This window comes from Monodelphis domestica, chromosome 2, assembly GCF_027887165.1.
Source record: "Monodelphis domestica isolate mMonDom1 chromosome 2, mMonDom1.pri, whole genome shotgun sequence".
Lineage (NCBI taxonomy): Eukaryota > Metazoa > Chordata > Mammalia > Didelphimorphia > Didelphidae > Monodelphis > Monodelphis domestica.
Window position 1 is genome coordinate 485,493,089 of NC_077228.1, and position 22,709 is coordinate 485,515,797.

Consider the following 22,709-nt stretch of genomic DNA (forward strand, 5'->3'; position numbering starts at 1 on the left):
CCTCCAGGAAGTAATGCAGAGTGAAAGGAGCAGAGCCAGGAGAACATTGTACACAGATACTGATACACTGTGGTACAATCGAAAGTAATGGACTTCTCCATTAGTCTCAATGCAATGTCCATGAACAACATGCAGGGATCAAGGAGGAAAAAAAAACACTACCCACAAACAGAGGACAAATGGTGGGAGTTAAAACACCGAGAAAGGACAACAGCTTGACTACGGGGGTGGAGGGGATATGATGGAGAGACTTTGAATGAACACCTAATATGGAAACCAATAGCATGTAAATGGGCTCGGGTTGAGGTTGTGACACCCAGAGGAATCACACATTGCCAATGGGAGGGATGGGGGGAGAGGGGAGGGAAAAAATGTGACCTTTGTTTCTAATGAATAATGTATGAAAATGACCAAATAAAATAATGTTTAAAAAAATTATATTACAAGGGGTTTTTACTGAAAGAACTGGGAAACTTGAGTTTAAGAAAGAAATATTTAGGATGGCATGACTGTGTTCCAAGTGTTTGAAGGGCAAAGGGAAGAAAAAGAGGAAAAAAATAAGCATTTCTTAAGTTGCTACTAGTACTACCTAGTCACTGTGTTAGTACATTACAAATATTATTTCATTGATCCTCACAACTCCAACTTAGATACTATTATTATTTCCATTCTCCTGTAAGGCAAAGAAAGGTTAAATGACTTTCCCAGGATCACAAAGCTAGTATGTAGAATCACTGTTTTCTTTAATCCACTCCAAACCTAGAATCCTATCCAATGTAACCACTTAGCTTAGCCTCAGAGATTGGAATTGGAAGCAGTGGAGCGGTATCAGTGGATACAGTGACAAACAGAATCAGAAAGATCTGAGTTCAAACAGGGCCTTAGGCTCATATTAACTGTGACCCTGAACAAATCACTTCACCCTGTTTGCCTTGGTTTCCTCATCTGTAAAATGAGAAAGAAATACTGAATCATTCCATTATCTTTGCAAAAAAAAAAAAGGGGGGGGGGGTCAAGAAATTTGACACAATTGAAATTATTTAAACATCAAAATTTAAATTTAAGCTCATTAATCAAAACTATCTCAAAAAAGAATGGGCTAACCTATAACAGTGATGGTAAACCTTTTAGAGATAGAGTGCCAGGCCCCTTCCCCCACACACACACACATTCTGTACCCTTCCCTGCACTGAGTGCTAAAAGCAGGGAAACCTGCTTTCCCCACCATTATTCCACTCAGAGGAGGGAGGAAGCACTCCTATTGGACTACTGAACAGGGAGGTAGGTGATGTAGTCAGGCTTGGGAGAGGGGGAGGGGAGAAGCCCAGCTGCACCTCCCTCCGGCTTTCTAGTTAGAAACTGTGACAAACTGTGCTTCAGGGACGGGCACTGGGTCCTTGGCATGCATGCCCATAGAGACGTCTCTGTGTGCCATTTCTGGCATATGTGCCATAGGTTTGCCATGACAGACATAGTAGATCAAGGGGTTCCTTCTTAAAAAATGAAATTTCAAGAAAAGAATGAATGGTCATACATTGGTAATACAGCAAAAGTAGGCAGACATTGAGGTGTGAGGTTTGAATTAGTTTTAAGATGTCATTCAAATATGAGATTCTGAGATTTTCTTTCTCAAGCGAGCTATACCCCTCTGTAGATGACTATCAATGACTGAAATTAAGGTAAAATTGGGGCACAAAATACTGAGCTCAACCAAGTTATTTGTATAGCGAAAAAATTTACCAATAAATACTTTAGCTTCCTCAGAAAAGACTACTAGATGAGGCTAAAGTTAGCCTTTTTTATACTTACTCTGGGTAGCACTGAATAAAGGACAGAAACAAGTTATGTATGGTTGGTTACAAAACCTAAAGAAAATGATTGGTGATGTAGGTATGGGCTCAACATGATTTTTGACTAGAAATCTCCCTTGTGGGGTTACCTTTGAATTTAAAGAATGTTGCATTGATTTACTGAGACCATTTGCACCTGTAGGACTAGTGAATGGAACAAAAATAACATACTTCCCAGTGCCCACCAGAATCCTGAAAGATTAGAGATAATAGATGGCCTTTATTTGTTCATGAGTACACAAAGCTTCTTAGTAAGATAACAAATCCTCTTTATTGTGCCCAGACAATAAGATGTGTAAAGATGATATTTCCTTGAATTAAGGAAATAAGTATAAGTGATTACATTTGTATAATCCCAGTGGAAGTACTTGTTGGTTCCAGGAGGGAAGAAGGAAAAGGGGAGGGAAGGAAAATAAAATATTTTTTTTAATTAAAAAAAATAATAAACAACAATGCAAGATGGCTGGATATCATTAGACCTCAAATTGTAAAAAGTATTGAATCTATGTGGATAAAGCTACTAGATAAAAAATAATTGGTCTAAAACAGTCTTTGGATTTAAGAATTTAATAAAAGTTACAGAATGGCTGAGCCATGATGGCAATGTTCAGAGACCCACCTGATCTCTAACACATCAATATAAATTCTGGAGCAGAACAACAAAAGCCCAAGACAATTTAGAATGTCAGCAAGAGGATGGGAGTGGAGGGCAAATGAGAATAACTGGGGTGGGCATAGAGGGCAGACCATAGCACCAAGGAAATTACAGGGGTCTTCCTTTGCTGATTCTAGGTATAGCTCTGTTGGATTGCCCATACAAAGAATCTAGGTTGTAATTACAGATCACAGTCCCAGGATAAGGAGGAACACTAGCACATACCAGCATTTTGTAGCTACAGGGTACAGGGAGAGCATAAATCAGGAGATTATTAAACACATGCCTCCTTAGATGATACCGTCTTGGAAGAAAAAACTTCGATATCACCAAAGCTAGTTCTGAAGACAATTTCACAAAGAATCTAAAGCTTAAGATGATTCCTTATTCATTACACTAAATTTAAAAAGTAGCTGGTGGGGGCAGCTGGGTAGCTCAGTGACCCTGGGCAAATCACTTAACCCCCATTGCCTAGCCCTTACCACTCTTCTGCCTTGGAACCAATACACAGTATTGATTCCAAGATGAAAGGTAGGGGCTTTATTTAAATTAAAAAAAAAAAAATAGCTGGAAAAAGATCACAAAACAACAAAAAAGAAATGCCACATATAAGGGGAAATGGGAGGGGAGGAAGAAGGATCAAAGTCAAAAGGATTAAAAAATAGAATATGAAATACCTCAATTGAAAAAAAAAGTGATCTGGAAAATAGATTCCAGAGATATCATAACCTAAGAATTATTGGACAACCTTAAAGTCATGGTCAAGAAATTATCAAGGAAAATTTCCCTGACTCCCTAAAACCAGAGAGATAAAACAGAAATTGAAAGAATTCACCAATCATCTTCCTGAATATAGATCTTAAAATGGAAATTCCCCTGAATTTTAGAGCCAAATCCCAGACATAGTTAAGGAGAAAAAATTGCAAGCAGCCAAAAAGAAACAATTCAAAATTCATTAAACCACAGTTGAAATAACAGAAAAATTAGCAGTTTCTACATAAAAGGATGAGAGGGCCTAGAATGTGATATTCCAGGTCAAAGAATAAGATTACAACCAAGAATCACCTATGAGCAAAAATGAATATAATCCTTCTGGGGAAAGAATAAGCATTCAATGAAATAGAGGACTTTCAAGTATTCCTAATGAAAAAATCAGAACCGAACAGAAAAAATAACATTCAAACACAAGACTCAAAAGAAGAATAAAAGAATAAACAGGAAAGACATTCAAAAAGATTGTACAGTTTACATTCCTACACGAAAAGATAATACTTGTAACTCCTAAGTACTTTATTAGAACAGTGTGTGGGATGAAATTGTGCATTATTTCCCAATATACATTGATTAGTGTTAGTAATCGTAGATTGATGACTTTCTATAAAAAAATTAGTGAAATTAGGCTCCCTCCACTAGGAGAGGTCAATCTCTCCTCATGAGGAGTAGAAGAATCTCCTCTTCCCAAGCAGCTTTATATAGTCCTTTTACTTTCAAAAAGGTGGCTAAGAGATAATCCCTCCCCCTCTTTCTAGAAGTAGTTTGGGTGTCCTAACTCCTATGAGAGAAGTCTCAAAACTTACAAATTATAACCTTGACTACATAGAGCCTGAATGTTGCTGCTCCAGACAATATTGTAACAAAATTTGATTCAACTGAGAAATTGCAAACCTAAGGAATATTCCCATACACTTGAAAGCACTAGAGAATAGAGGATAGGACAAGATAAAGAAATATAACATTTTATGTTACACTCAGAAATGATGGAAAAGATTAAAGAGGATAGAGGAAGGGGAACAGAAGATGAGAAATGATTGAGGAAGGAAGATAGAAGAAGATAAAGATATATACATATAGATGATGAGAAAGAGATAGCATTGGGTTGAATCCCTGTAAATTCTGAGTAAATTTGAGGCCTCTCTCTCAAGACAGTGGTCAACTCTTTCTCTATGCTGCACCCACCCCCACCCCCAACCCATGAGTCCAGTTTCTGAAGTCTCTCCAAGATAGTGGTTCATTCTCTCTCTCTGCTCACCCCGCCCCCACCATGAGGACACTGCTTCTGAGAGGTCTCTCCAGATAATGCTCCCTCACTATACCCCCCTTTACCCCACACACATACCCCTGAATAAAACCATATGAGCATCTTATGAAATCTCCTGTCTGCTCATTAAAGTGATTGGGGGTATGAGCCCACTACCCCCAAATTCCACTCCACACAACAATAATTATAATGGTGGGAGAATAAATGTACAAGTCTTTCTAACAAAGGCTTCATTTCTCAATTACATAGAGAAATGAATCAAAAGAATGCAAGCCATTTACCAATTGATAACATACAATTCTCAGATTAATTAAAGCTATCTATAGTCATGTAAAAAACTGTCCTAAATCACTAATTAGAGAAATGCAAATTAAAACTCTTCAGATTACATATTATGACAGAAAATGAAAATGACAAAAGTTAGAGGGAATGTGGGAAATCTGAGATACTAATGCATTGTTGGAGGAGTTATGAACCGATTCAACTATACCCAAAGAGCTATAAAATGATATATACCCTTTGACCCAGCAATATCATTTAAAAAAATGGGAAAAGGACTTACATGTACAAAAATATTTTTAATAGCTTTTTCTGGTGGAAAAGAATTGGAAAGTCAGGGGAATGGCTGGGGAAGTTGTAATATATGGGCAAATATAAATAAACAAATAAATAAATGGGAAATGTATGGGTAAATAAAATACTGTTGTGCTATTAAAATTAACAAGTAGGAGGAGCTCAGAAAAACCTGGAAAGACTTACATGAAGAATAACTTAGCCACTCTCAGCAATACAATGATCCAGGACAATCCCAAAGACTCATGATGAAAAATGACATATACCTCCAAAGAATGAACTAATAGAAATTAGACCAAAGCACACTGGGGGGGGAGGGGGGGGCGAGAAGAATAGGCCTCATAAAGTTTTCTTCCACCAAAGGATAAATATGGAAAACATGTTTTACATGATTGCACATGTAAAAATCTATATAAGATTGTTTACCATCTTGGTGAGAGCAGGATAGGTGAGATTTAAAATATTTTTAAAACCCTAAAAACTATTCTTACATGTAATTGGGGGAAAATAGCATATTATCAAATTTTTTTTAAAGAATTTAATAGACTAAGTATACCATAAGAAATGACCATGAAGAACACAGAGAAACAAGGAAAGTTTTATAGGAACCAGTGCTAAGTTAAGTAAGTAAAACCAGGAAAACAATGTACACAACGGCTATAACATGAATTGAAAGAATAACACAAATTGAAACTAAATGATTTGCAACCATACTGACCAAGCCTGGAACCAAAGAAAAGATATGGATGAGAATAAACACTGAGAATACTATCTTGGACTTCATTAATGAGTTGGTTAATTTTCTTGAACTCTTTTCCCACCTCATTTTCTTTTTTTTATTTTCTGTTCTGAGATATACCATTAATAGTGACTGAGAAGGGGAAGTATATGTTGGCAAATGATGCACTATAACAAGTCGAGTCAAGCATTTATTATTAAGAGCTTTTTAAGTTGAAGTTGGTCAATCATTGTGCTAAGTGTACTAGATACAAATACAAACAAAAAAGATGAGATCCAATAGGAAATATGACTATTAATAGGAGATATCAATTTTTAAAATTTAATTTCTTAAAAACATAAATCAGAAAAGCAACTTAAAACATTTTTAAGGTACTACTTTATACATAAATTGCCAAACCAAAACAAAATCATAACATTTTATGAGGAGGAGCAGGTAGGTGGTTCAATGGATAGTGTGTCAGGCTTGGAGTCAGGAGGACCTGGGTTCAAAATTGTCCTCATTTAATTCCTAACTATGTGACCCTGGAGAAATCATTTTAATAGCAATTGCCTCATCCTTACCCCTCTTATTTCTTAGAACCAATGTTAGCATGAATTCTAAGACAAAAAAAAAAGGGGGGGGGTTAAAAAAATTTATAGAGACTGGCCATTCACATCTTTGGAAAGCAATCTGGCAATATTCAATAAGTTACAAAACTGATTATAGATTTTGCCATTAATAACACTGGTAAAGTTCTTTTCTCTAAAATGCACATTCTTAAAACGTATCTTTGCAAAACTACCTATAGCTGTTTTATTTGTAATGACATTAATAATGAGAAACACTTCTGAAAGTCAATGGTTGAAAATTTTAGACAAATTAATTTAATGGGAACATTATGTTTTTAATTGTCTTTTTTTATTTAAAAATTTTTACTTTTAAGTTGAATGCTCTAGGGAGCTACTGAACTCCATTGGTTCCAGTGACTGAGTGGTCTGAATTATAAACAGAATTAAAATCACACAAAAGTAATGGTGAAGGGGCAGCTGGGTAGCTCAGTGGATTGAGAGCCAGGCCTAGAGATGGGAGGTCCTAAGATTCAAATCTGGCCTCAGACACTTCCTGGCTGTGTGACCCTGGGCAAGTCACTTAACTCCCATTGCCTAGCTCTTACCACTCTTCTTCCTTGGAACCAATACACAGTACTGATTCTAAGACAAAAGGTAAGGGTTAAAAAAAAAAGTAATGGTGACCATTCTAGTATTTTGGTAATGTAATAATTATTGACAATATTTCAGGATCATTAAACATTCATCAGCTTGTGCTCCACTCTATAAATTCTGTGCTTATAAAATTTTTCATTATCGGTTCCTACAGTTACTCAATGGGAACATTATTAAACCATTAAAATGACAAATAAAGAATACGAAGAAACAAAAAAAAACTAAAAAACAATGCAATTGAGAACTAGAAAATGGTATATTTACTACTTCATATATACAGGAGGGAATATATCAAATTATTGTTATTTCTGTGAGAAGGGGAAATTTACCCTTCCCTCTTCTGAGTATGTGACTACTGGCATGAGCCTACGTGAACTTGACCAGGAAGCAGAGATTGTGCAAGGAACTCATTGGGTGAATTGAGTTAAGAGAATAGAATAGCAGCCAGAAAAAGGCATAAATAGATCCAAGAGATCACAAGATAAGGGGCAGGGCAATGTCCCTTGCACTGTCCCCTGGACAGCCCAGGAAAAATGGAAAGCAATAGTTGGCTCTCAAAAAGTGACATGTGAGAGAGTTAGTGGGCAGATAAAACATTTGATAAACTGAGGCAGTATGGAATTTCACTCTCTTCTCTTCCGAATCTGTTGCTGATTGGACTTCCTTATGAGCATGGCTAGGGAGTCCTTATGGTGGCCGCAGAATAGCAAACTGAATGGAGCAATAAGGAATGTATCTTGTATATGTCTATTTTTTCCATTTCCCCCCCCCTTACCTTTGATTAATAAAATTATTAATTTATGGCCAATCTCATAAATTTAACTCTTACATTTCATTAAACTTTTAAAGACAAATAGAAAAAATATTCTTTTGTTGGGATTTTGTTTTTAATATGTTACTACTGTTAAATTTAAAATACAATTTTATTATTTAGAAAAACAGAAATCAGATTTTGACAAATCGCTGACTTAGGTAATCAATTGTTCCCTATCTTTTCCCCAATTACAAGAGGATATTTGTTTTTAGTTTATTTTTTTTTAAACCCTTACCTTCTACCTTAGAATCAATACTGTGTATTGGTTCCAAGGAAGAAGAGTGGTAAGGGCTAGGCAATGGGGATCAAGTGACTTGCCAGGGTCACACAGCCAGGGAGTGTCTGAGGCCAGATTTGAACATAGGACCTCCCGTCTCTAGGCCTGGCTCTCAATTCACTGAGCTACTCAGCTGCCCCCGAAAGGAGAATGTTTTAACAAAAAAATAAAAACAAGAAATATCATTTTTTTCTCACCTGAAAGGTTTGTTGTTTTTTTTAATCCAAAGATCACAGGTATTCCCATCCCCTTTACAAAATTCTGTCCTCCTTTCATCTACCCTGCCAATTAGATGAAAAAATTTCCCTTAGAATTCTACTAAGAGGAAACAGCAAACTCGGAGGAGCTGGTATTGGGAAGATTAAAATTAACACTCCACTGATAGTGAAGATTAAAATTGTAAACCCTGCCTATTTTTAGAACACCCTATTTAAAGTTGAGTGGAAAGATCTGCCCATTTTTAAAATCTAATCACCAAAAGTGTAAACATCCCACTTAATCATTAAGTGGGAGGTCTGTGACTCATGTGTACAATAGTGGATGACAAATCAGAATCGACTGACTGCCTCCTGGGCAGTCCTAAGCAAGGTTTTAGACTATGATTTGTCCACATAAAAAATGGAAGACGACAGAGGAAGTGATGCAAGAGAAACTATCTTTAAAAGGGAGTGACAACTTCCTGCGTGAGTTCTTCTAGCAGTTCTTCATTCTTTGAAGTGGAGGCTAGTGAAAAATGTGCTGACTTGACCTGAGACTGTTCCTGGTGAGGCTGTTCTAAAATCTCTTTCTTTTAACTGACAGGTGGTGAAAAAGCTGACTCTTAACTGCTGGATTTTTATGAAGACACTCCCCAGGTCCTCAGCTTTGCTGAGGCCAGCTAAGGACCAACTCTCTCTGCCCTGGTTTTGAGCCAGGGGCTGGGAGTAAAATACTTAGTGCTTAGGCTAGATATCTTACTTTATCTCTGATTTTCTTACTTCACTCTTCTATATTTTGCAAATTAATCTCTTTGGAATAAATTAAATTCCTGGTGATCACACTCTTAAAATAATCTAGTCCAACCCATTTAAAAAGAAATCCCTCTTCCCCCTCACAGTATTATCATTATTTTTAAAAAAATCATATGGGTCCATGTTTCTATGAAAAACTATTTAAATTTATGGTTCAAATTTTGATCACCCAGGAACCCATCTCCCACTTAAAAGACAAACAATCCCCTAGGAATAAACATCTCAAGACAGGGCTATGCCTATAAAAAATTTATAATAAACTCTAAAATACCTGAAACTTTTTGCCTTTGCTTCTTAATTTATATATTGACTATCAGCAATATTTCTTAGGCATAGTACTAGGCTATAGAGAATATAAAGGAAAAATGAAAATGTCTGACTTAAAAGAGTTTACAAATTCTTAGTGCTGTTTTAAGCTTTAATAGTTATAACCTCTCAGGGAAAACAACATTTACACACACATACATAACTATAAATCTCATATATGATAGAGAGAAGAGTTAATATTCAAACAAGCATATAAAAGCTAGTCATTCTTTAAAATATTAATGGTTAAAGGAAATGAATAATTATCAAATGAAATGCAAACAACTATAATATTAACTACATAAAATTACTATATTAAAAATGCTTCAAATTACAAATATTAAGAAAAATGCAATTAAAAACAACTGAGGTTCTACACCTCACACTCATAAATTTGAGATGAATGGCTTCAGGATATAGTTTGAAAAGTTCAAAGGCAGTTAGTGATATCAGATTAGCACTCAGGAAAGACTAGGAATGGATATATAGAACTGGAAATAATTTACATGGAGATTATTAAATCCATGGGAGCTAACACAGCGAAAGTGTAGAGCAGAAGAATGCCAAAGATGGAGCAATGGAGTATTCCCATGGTTAGGGATCAGAACAAATATGACGGATGGTCCAACAAAGGAGAAAAGGAGCAGTTGGAAGGTCAGAGACAATGGGAAATAAGTATGACAAAAACCAAAGGATATCCAGAACATGGTGGTCAAGTGTCAAAAAGATTGGGAAAAAGCCATCAGCTTTGGAAATTATGAGAGCACTGGTCATTTTTAGTCTTTTTCCTCATAAAACTCTACGATGTTTTTCAGAATGATTGGACCAATTTGCGGCTTATCCACCAGAGCATTAAATGTGCTCATCTTTCCATATCACTTCTAACTTTGTTTCCATCTAATGACATCTTTGCCAATTTGTCAGAAATGAGAAGAAAACTCAGAATGGTGTGGGTTTTCATTTCCTTCATAATTAGAGATTTGAAACATTTATATAGTTGTTAGTTGAATTTTTTTTAGTTTTAAGAAATTATTTACATACTTTAACCATTTCTCTATTGGGAAATGGCTTTTTCCCCCCTTTTTTAAAAATTTTATTTAATTAGATTTTTTAGAATAATTTTCTATAGTTACAAGACTCATTTTCCTTCCCTCCCCTCCACCCCCCCTTCCACATCTGATGCACATTTCCATTGGGTTTAACATGTGCCGTCCATCAATACCCATTCCCTTATTATTAATATTTGCACTAGGGTGATCTTTTAGAGTCCACTTTCCCAGGCATATCCCCACCGACACATGTGATCAAGCAGTTGTTTTTCTTCTGTGTTTCTTTTCCCACAGTTCTTCCTCTGGATGTGGATAGTGTTCTTTCTCATGTCTCTCTGAATAGTTCTGGATCACTGCATTGCTACTAGTAGAGAAGTCCATTACATTTGATTTTACCACAATGTATCAGTCTCTGTGTATAATGTTCTCCTTTCTGCTCCTTTTACTCTGCATCAATTCCTGGAGGCCATTCCAGTTCACATGGAATTCCTCCAGTTTATTATCCTTTCAGCACAATAGTATTCCATCACCAGCATATACCACAATTTGTTCAGCCATTCCCCAATTGAAGGGCATCCCCTCATTTTCCAATTTTTTGCTACCACAAACTGTGCGGCTATGAATATTCTTGTACAAGTCTTTTTTTTTATTATCTCTTTGGGGTACAAAAAACCCAGCAGTGCTATAGCTGGATCAAAGGGCAGTCCTTTGGGCATAGTGGGAAATGGCATTTGATTTTGAAATATAAGATCCTTATCATCAGAGTTATTTGATAGAAAGATCCCCACCTGCCCAGGCAATCTCTTCCTTTCTTGTTCTAACTTTCTTATTCTAGTTGCTTTGATTTTATTTCTGCAAAAGGTATTCAATTTCAATAATAATTATGTATTTTTTTGTAAATCACTTTTATTTCTCACTTGTGCTACTATACTCCTTGGACTTTTGCATCATAGCCCCAGGAACCTATTCAACCTGGAAAATTCTTAAGTCTTGATACACACATCTCATGATCCCGTCTGCTCCCAGGATGCCTCTGGCAGGAAGGTGTAGCACCAGCCTACTTCTAAAGCTTCCATTTAAGAAGGGCGTCCAGGCCAGTCATGTCTTCATTTCCCAGCTAACTCCTTGGACTTCTTCTCTATGGTATCTTACTTCCACATTTCTCCCTTTGCATTTTGAGGGCAGAGATTATTTTTCTTTTTTCATATCTGTACCCCCAGTGCTTATCACAGTACCTAGCACTAGTAGGCACTTTATAAATACTTAATGACTGACCTCTCTCCCTTGTTTGGAGGGAAGGCTGCAACTGTCTCCACAAGGAGCCTACAGAGGAAGCTGTGAAAGAGACAACTAGAAAAGAAATAGTAAAATTTAGCACAGAAAGTCTGCAAATATACCAACAGCTTGTGATAGGATTAATAGTGAGTCTAATTTTTCCCCCTAAAGAAATAAGAACTTTCTTGACTAATGAAAAAAATTCTCTCCCCTATCGGTTCAGGGAGTATTGATGTAAACTCATGGCCAGATAAGGGCATAAGAAATCCTACTCATGTGAAAGCCTTGCCCTTAGATTCCGTTGAGGTCCCAAGTTTACATCCTGGTCTGCTGACCTCATCTCTACCTGAGCTAAGTGTTGCATCCTTGATGAATATACTTTCTATAATAAGGCTAAGTAAACTCTTTTGATTATCTAATTTCCCTAGATGTTTTGGAACTCATTATTCCCTCTTTCCAATCCTCCCCCTCCTCCAAACTACCCTATTATAATCCTCTACTATTTCTTACTATTACAAGGATATCACTATCCTCCTCAGTTACCTGGAGTCTCACTCATCAAACACAACAAACACTGTTATCAAACCTTGTTATTTCTATTTTTACAATAGCTCTAGCATATGTCCTCTTGTTTCCACTAGCACAACCACAATCTCTGTATAACCCTCCATCACCACTCGTCTGGGATATTATAGTTTTCTATAGTTTTCTAGTGGATCTCCTTGCTTCAACTGTCTCCTCACTCCAATCTATTCTCTACCACTCAGCTGCCAACGAGATTGTCTTAAGGGGCAGATTTGACCATGACCCCTGAGACTCCATCCCTAACTCAGTAAAAATTCTAGTAACTTTCTATTTCTTCCAGAATCAAATACAGGATCCTTTATTGGGAATTTAAGGCCCTTTATAACCTGCCCCCTTCCTACATCAATTTACTTCCCTTACTGCAGTCTACAAGAGCCTACTTACTATTCCACATATCCATCCATCCCCATCCAACTACTGGCTTCCCTGAATCCCTTAATACTACTCAAATTCCACCTTCTGCAATAAGGCCTTTCCACGTCTTCTCATTCTGTTCAAAAGGCAACTATCGCTAAGTTAATTCTCATCAAAAGTTGATGTATTAAGTGTCTTCTATGGACCAGCCCTCATACTAAGCCCTGGGATACTAAGAAAAGCAAAAAATAACTTCTTTCAAGGAGTTCATAATCTAATAGTTGAAATAGTATGCAAACAACTATTACAAGATACAGGATAAACTGGAGATAATCAACAATGGGAAGGTAAGTCAGTAAAGAGAACCAAGAAAGACTACTTATAGAAGGTGAGATTTTATCTGGGTCTTAAAGCCAGGGGAAAAAAAGAAAAAAAAGTTGAAGGGGGACAAAATTCCAGACATGGGAGACAGTCAGTGAAAACGCCCAGTGTCAGGAGACCAAGTACTGTATGTCAGGAGATCAAGTATTGTGGATAAGGAATAGCAAAAAGGCCAGTATCACTGTATCACAGAATCCATGGAGGAGGGTTAGGTCCTGTCTGAAGAACAGCAACATGTGGCAGATGAATGTAATGGAATAATATTACCTGCTGTAAAATGGAGATTTGAACCCCAGACTTCAATCCCAGAAGTCCTTGGTAGTTCCCAGAATGCCCTATAATATCACACTGAGTCCTCACCTGAGTGGGAGAACACAATTTCTATTTAAACTGACTCTCTGCCTACTTCACCGCTCTCCCTGCTTCCACTTTAAAGCACATGCATCTCTCAAGATGTAGTAAATGAAACTGAATGGACTTTTCAGCCCTCCTAGACAAGTGCTTTTCTTATTTTGTATTTTCTTTATTTCTAAATCTTTAATAAACCTCATAAAAATAAAATACTTTTAGCAGAAAAACAAATTTTAATTATTACAGTTTGGCGAACCACGTCGATTGTAACGAAATACCCTCAATCTTCTTAACTTTCCTAAATCTTTACTAAGTTCAGCTTTTAATAGCTAGTGCCTAGATTTTTTTAAGCCAACTTCCTCCAAGAATTTTCAGAAAAGCCTCTTGATCTCCTGTAATCAGGACCTGTTTGATTCAAATCATTCCTACTCCTGCTGCTGCTCCTGGTCTTTCTCTACTCACCTGGACCAGCTGATTCCTAACCCTCCAGCACCTCTGGCCTTCGACCCAGATGGCTCATTGCCCCAGGCTCAGCCCCAGGACCAAGGCTGCTGGTAGCAGACCCAATTTCTTCAGGATCAAAAGCAACTGGTAAAAAAACAGGGGTGATTTTTCCTTAGGCTACAATTAGCCTCCACGTGGACTGGGGGCAGGAGATCACAGGGAGGGAAAAAGGGGGAAAGGAAGAGACTTTTCCAAACAGGAACTTAAAGCATGGCTACTTTAAAAGGATATCTTTGACTGTATTGATTCTTCCACTTAGCTCACCTGAGAGTCAGGGGGAAAATTCAGCTCCCTGCAACTCTTTAGCCAAATTTGAGATTTCTAAAATCCACCCTTACTATAGGGGGATGGTGGGGAGGTAGAGGGGTGCAACTCAGTGGCTCAGTGAATTGAGAGCCAGCCCTACAGACAGGAGGTCCTTAGTTGAAATCTGGCCTCAGACACTTCCTGGCAGTGTGGCCTTGGGCAGGTCATTTAACCCCCATTGCATAACCCTTACCAATCTTCTGCCTTCTGACAATAGGCATCTAAATGGATAAAAAACCAAGGAACTTTAAAGAGACTGGAGGTTATCTTTTTTAAGGCATTTCAGACTCCATATTTTATAAAAATCTCTGTATTCTATTGTATTTTGCTGATTGTTTTGTTTAAGGTTTAACTTTGTGATTTTAAGTTCATATATTACTGCATTCAATACTATTCTGTTACACGAAATCATTTAAATGTACTGAGTTTTAACTACTGTTATATTCTGTTGCTTTTCCCCTATAACTATACTGAACAAACATTATTGAGTAGGTCCAAATAAATATAGCTTTTCTATTTTTGACTTTATAAATTGTCACATAGAGGATAGAAGGACTCCATCAAAAAATTACTATAACAACCTTTGGAAAATTTAATGAGCTAAATATCTCAAATTGATTTTAAGGGTTCTTTAGACATGATTTTTAGAATTTTTTTTCTTAACAATCTCTGGTCATTTTGGCTGCCGAGGTAAGGCCCATTTTAGTAGCTAAAATAAAATACAATTATAATCCCAACTCCTGCATTTATAAAAATGAGAAGGGAAGCTGGGAACTTAATCCCAGGGCATTGGACCCCTAGAAGCCACCCCCCCAAAAAAGGGAGTATCTCTCATTTATAAATCTTCAGTTCACTACGTTACTTCCACTAGAATGATATCTAGATATCTTGGTGATGTTCTAGACCCCAAATAAGTTTTACTTTGTTTAAAAACATGTTTACCAAGGTTGAAAGATTTGCTATGTTTGTAAAAATTATGACAAATACCATCAGTTCATAGGTTTTTTAAAATGTCATATAGCAACATATGTGAAATATGATAGTGGGTGTTTCTTTGTTATTGTAATTAACTGGACTATTGAGAATTTTGGGGGATATTTGTAACACTGTTCTTTGTGTGTGTGTGTAAAAACCTGTTACTTTGTAAAATTCATTTGCTTGTACTCACAAGTGGATCATGGCCAGATACGAAGAGAAAATGGATCTCGATTTTTGGCGAGAAAGTCTTGTATACTAATATTTTCTTAGCTAACACAGAGTCAATGATTATAAGCTACATTCTTGAATTTTTAACTTTTATTATATTTTTCTTGCATGTGGAATATACTATTTCAGTACTTTTTCTCTCCTTTTCATATATGAAGCACATGTCACCAGCATTAAGATTTTCTCTAACTTTTTTGATTTAGCAGTAATATAAGTTTAAAATACATTTGCTAATGCATGCAACAGAAGCGTGAGACTATAAAAATGATGCCACTAATTGCTTAAACAAAAATTATTGGACTTTCCTTAATGATTCTGTCTGATTCCAGGACAAGATATACAAAAGAGCCATTGCACAGGGCCAAAGAAACCAATCCAGGAAGGATTGATGTACTTCCCAAACCAATACAAAGGACTTGAACCTAGTGTGAAGACTCAAGGTTGCAATGCTTAACATATGTTAAGTTGTAGGTCTTCCTTGTATCCACACTCACTCTGAAAATACTTACAGATGAGTATCCCTAACTTGGCTCCTACTTGGCTTCTATAATCTAGTCCCTTTTCTGTCTTTCATAATGTGGCAAACGTTTTGTAGTCCTGACTACTGACTGGGTAAATATTTTAATTGGGCCCTGATTCAAGGACCTGTTATAGATTTACTTTTCCTTTACATGGAATTTTTATACATAAGATTTTGATAGTCTATATTTTCATCCAGAAATTTTCCTTTTTATTTGGATTTTTCTGATGTCTTTTTAATTTCTCTTGCCAATTGATTCATATACCTCATAACTCATCCATGCATCCCTAAGTGATACTGTATTTTTCAATCACCCTCTTCAAGGAGGGGAATGTAAAAATATTATTATTTTAAATTGCAAAGTTTAAATTCTTTTTAAGAAGAATTTTAGATAAAGAAACATGATAGCTCCCTGAATCCAAAAAACTGAACTGTTTGGAGAAGACACCATGAAGATGCCTCCAGACGACAAGCTGCGCGAGAAGATCAAGAACGAACTTTGGGATTATCATGTGATTTTTGTCAGTTTGCTTGTTAATATGGTCAATTATGTGCATGGTTTTCCTAATATTGAACCATCCTAACATTCCTGGTATGATTCTTGCCTGGTCATAGTGGATAACCCTTGTGATGACTTGCTGGAGTCTTTTTGCTAGTATCCTATTTAAGATTTTGCATCTATATTCCTTAGGGAGATTGGTCTATAGTTTTCTTTCTCCGTTTTTGACCTGCCTGGATTTGGGATCAGTACCATGTTTGTGTCGTAAAATGAATTTGGTAGAACTCCTTCTTGGCTTATTCTGTCAAATAGTTTAATGCTGGGATTAGTTGTTTTTTGAATGTTTGATAGAATTCATTTGTGAATCCATAAGGCCCTAGGGATTTTTTCTTAGGGAGTTCTTTGATGGCTTGTTCAATTTCTTTTTCTGATATGGTTTTTTTTAGGTGATTTATTTCTTCCTCTTTTAGTCTAGGCAATTTATATTTTTGTAACTACTCATCCATATCACCTAGATTGCCATACTTGTTGCCATATAATTGAGCATAGTAGTTTTTAATGATTGCCTTAATTCCCTCTTCATTAGAGGTGAGGTCTCCTTTTTCATCTTGGATACTGTCGATTTGGTTTATTTCTTTCCTTTTTCTAATTAGACTGACTAGTACTTTGTCTATTTTATTTGTTTTTTCAAAGTACCAGCTTCTAGTCTTATTTATTAAATCAAATCTGGCCTCAGATACTTCTCAGCTGTGTGATCCTGGGCAAGTCACTTGACCCCCATTGCCTAGCCCTTACCACTCTTCTGCCTTGGAGCCAATACACAGTACTGACTCCAAGACGGAAGGTAAGAGTTTAAAAAAGGGGTGTGGGGGGCAGATAGATGGCTCAGTGGATTGAGAGCCAGGCCTAGAGATGGGAGGTCCTAGGTTCAAGTCTGGCCTCAGACACTTCCGAGCTTTGTGACCCTGGGCAAGTCACTTGACCCCCATTGCCTAGCCCTTACCACTCTTCTGCCTTGGAGTCAATACAGAGTATTGTTTAGACTTTCAATTTTATTAATTTCTCCTTTAAGTTTTAGGATCTCTTATTTAGTCTTCATCTGAGGATTTTTAATTTGTTAGCTTTCTAATTTTTTAATTTGCATGCCCAATTCATTGACCTCCGCCCTTTTAAATTTGTTAATATATGAACTCAACGATATAAATTTCCCCGAGTACGGCTTTTGCTGCATCTCATAGGTTTTGAAAGGATGTCTCATTTTCTTCAATGAAGTTATTGTTTCTACGATTTGTTCTTTAACTCATTTTGGAGAATCATATTGTTTAATTTCCAATTAATTTTTGATTTACCTCTCCATGTTCCCTTACTAATTATTATTTTCATTGCATTGTGATCGGAGAAAGTTGCATTTAATATTTCTGCTCCTCTGCACTTGTTTGCAATGTTTTTATGCCCTAATACATGGTCAATTTATGTGAATATGCCATGTGCTGCAGAAAAGAAGGTATATTCCTTTTTGTCACTATTTATTTTTCCACATGTCTACTAACTCTAATTTTTCTAACATTTGATTCACTTCTCTTACCTCTTTCTTATTCATTTTTTGGTTTGATTTATCTAGTTTGATATAGGAAGGTCCAGATCTCCCTCTAGTATAGTTTTTCTATCTATTTCGTCCTTGAGCTCCTCTAGTTTCTCCTTTAGAAATTTGGATGCTATGCCATTTGGTGCATACATGTTGAGTACAGATATTTCCTCATTGTCTATCTGCCTTTTATCAGGATGTAATTACCTTCCCTATCTCTTTTAACTAGATTTATTTTTACTTTGGTTTTGTCAGATATCATGATTGCGACTCCTGCCTTCTTTTTATCAGTTGATGTCCAATAGATTTGGCTCCATCTTCTTACTTTCACCCTATGCGTATCAACCTTCCTCATGTGTGTTTCTTGCAGACAGCATATGGTAGGGTTTTGGATTCTAATCCACTCTGCTATTCGCAGATGCAAAAAAAGCCTTTTGATAAAATACAACACCCATTCCTATTGAAAACACTAGAAAGTATAGGAATAGAAGGGCCTTTCCTGAAAATAATAGTATATATCTAAAACCATCAGCAAACATCATCTGCAACGGGGATAAACTAGAAGCCTTCCCAATAAGATCAGGAGTGAAACAAGGATACCCATTATCACCTCCAGAAAGTCATCTCAACGGTTATTCACTATGACCAGGTAGGATTCATACCAAGAATGCAAGGATGGTTCAATATTAGGAAAACTATCCACGTAATTGACCATATCAACAAGCAAACTGACAAAAATCACATGATTATCTCAATAGATGCAGAAAAAGATTTTGATAAAATACAACCATTCCTATTGAAAACTCTAGAAAGTATAGGAATAGAAGGGCCTTTCCTAAAAATAATAAACAGTATATATCTAAAACCATCAGCAAACATCATATGCAATGGGGATAAAGTAGAAGCCTTCCCAGTAAGATCAGGAGTAAAACAAGGATCCCATTATCACCTCTATTATTTAACATTGTACTAGAAACATTAGCAGTAGCAATGAGAAGAAAAAAATTGAAGATATTAAAATTGGCAATGAGGAGACCAAGCTCTCTCTCTTTGCGGATGATATTATGGTTTACTTAAGGAATCCTAGAGAATCAACCAAAAAGTTACTCGAAATAATCAACAACTTTAGCAAAGTTGCAGGATAAAAAATAAACCCTCATAAGTCATCAGCATTTCTATATATCTCTAACCCATTTCAGCAGCAAGAATTAAAGAAAGAGAAATACCATTTAAAATCACCCTAGACAATATAAAATACTTGGGAATCTATCTCCAGAGACAAACACAGGAACTATATGAACACAACTACAAAACATTCTCCACACAGTTAAAACTAGATCTAAACAATTGGAAAAACATTGATTACTCATGGGTGGGACAAGCTAACATAATAAAAATAGCAATCCTACCCAAATTAATTTACTTATTTAGTGCCATACCCATGGAACTACCAAAAAACTTCTTTACTGAATTAGAAAAAAACATAACTAAGTTCATTTGGAAGAACAAAAGATCAAGGATATCCAGGGAAATCATGAAAAAAAAAATACAAAGGAAGAAGGACTTGCAGTCCCAGATCTCAAACTATACTATAAAGCAGTGGTCATCAAAACAATTTGGTACTGGCTAAGAGACAGAAGGGAGGATCAATGGAATAGACTTGGCGTAAATGATCTCAGCAAGACAGTCTATGACAAACCCAAAGAGCCCAGCTTCTGGGACAAAAATCCACTATTTGATAAAAACTGCTGAGAAAATTGGAAGACAGTGTGGGAGAGATTAGGTTTGGATCAACACCTCACACCCTACACCAAGATAAACTCAGAATGGGTGAATGACTTGAACATAAAGAAGGAAACTATAAGTAAATTAGGCGAACACAGAATGGCATACATGTCAGACGTTTGGGAAGGGAAAGATTTTAAAACCAAAGAAGACTTAGAAAAAGTCACAAAATGTAAAATAAATAATTTTGACTACATCAAATTAAAAAGTTTTTGTACAAACAAAACCAATGTAACTAAAATCAGAAGGGAAGCAACAAATTGGGAAACAATCTTCATAATAAAAACCACTGACAAAGGTTTAATTACTCAAATTTACAAAGAGCTAAATCAATTTTACAAAAAAATCAAGCCATCCTCCAATTGATAAATGGACAAGGGACATGAATAGGCAGTTTTCAGACAAAGAAATCAAAACTATTAATAAGCACATGAAAAAGTGTTCTAAATCTCTTATAATCAGAGATGCAAATTAAAACAACTCTGAGGTTATCACCTCACACCTAGTAGATTGGCTAACATGACAGCAAAGGAAAGTAATGAATGTTGGAGGGGATATGGCAAAGTAGGGACATTAATTCACTGCTGGTGGAGTTGTAAATTGATCCAACCATTCTGGAGGGCAATTTGGAACTATGCCCAAAGGGAGATAAAAGACTGACTGCCCTTTGATCCAGCCATAGCACTGCTGGGTTTGTACCCCAAAGAGATAATAAGGAAAAAGACTTGTACAAGAATATTCATAGCTGCACTCTTTGTGGTGGCAAAAAATTGGAAAACGAGGAGATGCCCATCAATTGGGGAATGGCTGAGCAAATTGTGGTATATGTTGGTGATGGAATACTATTGTGCTCAAAGGAATAATAAAGTGGAGGAATTCCATGGAGACTGGAACAACCTCCAGGAAGTGATCCAGAGCGAAAGGAGCACAACCAGGAAAACACTGTACACAGAGACTGAAACACTGTGGCACAATGGAAAGTAATGAACTTCTCCATTAGTGTCAATGCAATGTCCCTGAACAATCTGCAGGGACCTAGGAGAAAAAACACCATCCACAAGTAGAGGTCAAACTGTGGGAGTAAAAACATCGAGGAAAAGCAACTGCTTGACTACAGGGGTTGAGGGGATATGACTGAGGAGAGACTCTAAATGAACACTTTTAATGCAAATACCAACAACATGGAAATGGGTTCGAATCAAGGACACATGTGATACCCAGTGGAATCGCGTGTCGGCTATGGGAGAGGTGGGGGGGGGGGGGGGGGGAGAGGAAAAGAAAATGATCTTTGTTTCCAATGAATAATGTTTGGAAATGACCAAATAAAATAATGTTTAAAAAAAACCTAATATTAATATTTCTGTGGACTAAGAAGAATAGAAAGATTTGTAAATTAAACTGTAATCTCTATTACTTGCAGCTTTTATTTTTAAAAATTCATAATTAATTCAATATGGTACTTTCCATTTTGTCCTACTTAAATAAATCTTTTCTGAAATGCCCCCCCCCAAATAAGAATGAATTTTGCGTGTGGTTGATTGAACATTTATTTGTATCTATACTTTCATGCCAAAGGGGACTGCCCCCTAACTGGTTTTTTGTCAATGTGTCTAGCAATTATTGGTTTTGTTCTTTTCCCCTCTTATCTTCAAATTATTGTAATCTTTAAGTTGATTATGTTTTCATGATCCTTTTGGGGGAAACTTCCCAATAATGATCAAAGGGGGAAATGTAAAATGGAGATTTGAACCCCAGACTTATTTTGTATTTTCTTTATTTCTTAATCTTTAATAAACCTCATAAAAATATAATACTTTTAGCAGAGAAATAAATTTTAATTATTACAGTGCTATGCTCTAAGAAATAATGAGTATGAAGAATACAAAGAAGCATAGGAAAAATATGAAATAATGTATTGTGAAGCAAAACCAAAAAAAAATCACATAGATAACAATTATGACAATTCAAATTTAAGAACAAAAAAAAAACTAAAACTAAATACTGAAAAACTGCAAGCTTTCATCCTCAGAAGGGTTATTTTAAGGTACCTCCCTCTGCTTCTTTGTAAAAATAGAAAACATGAGTGTGGATCATAGTTTACATCATCAGAAATTTTTCACTGTTGGTTAGTTTTGCTGAGTTTTTTCTTTTTCTTTTTTGTTATAAGTAATTACTTTTTTAGAGAGGAATGGACAGAGTGATACATTTGGGAACTGTAGGTGATTTATTTAAGAACAAACAAAAGATCAATAAAATTATGAGAAATGTTTTTAAATTGTATACCAGTAACAAATCTACATGTAAGTTTTCCAAGGTTATATGATTCATGTTATCTCCCTCCTCTCTCCCATAAATGGTAAGCAATTCCACTGGATTTTACATGTATTTTCACTCAAAACCTATTTCCATATTGTTCATTTTTATAATAGAGTAATCTTTCAAAACCAAAACCTTAATTCATTTTGATAGATTTTAGAAGATATGATTGATTACTTTAAAAAGAACAATTTCATTTGAGTTATAAGGTCAAAAGCCAGATTAGATTAGAATAGAAGACAGAGAGGGAAATAAAAGCAATAAAAGAACAAAGCTTTTACTGAAAAAAAGAAGGGAAGACAACAGAGAGACTAACAGGACCAAGTGAGGATATATTAAAAATGGGGAAAATGAGCTAGTTTGTAGGTTGTAGGTTGCTAGAAAGAACTGACAGATTAGAAGAGATTTAATATTAGAAAAGTATAACTAACTTTAAGGAAATCTTCAGGAAGAAATGAAGGAATAGAATCAAGGATACATATATGTATTGGCATTGGCTTTGGGTTAAAAAAAAAAGTCACCTTCA

At 36.0% G+C, this 22,709-nt stretch overlaps 1 protein-coding gene across 2 annotated transcripts in view; it reads right to left on the bottom strand.

Annotated features, from left to right (window-relative positions):
• The window catches only part of TRIM33 (tripartite motif containing 33), a 191,403-nt gene that overhangs the window by 144,216 nt on the left and 24,478 nt on the right, over positions 1-22,709 (bottom strand). The window lies entirely within an intron of this gene.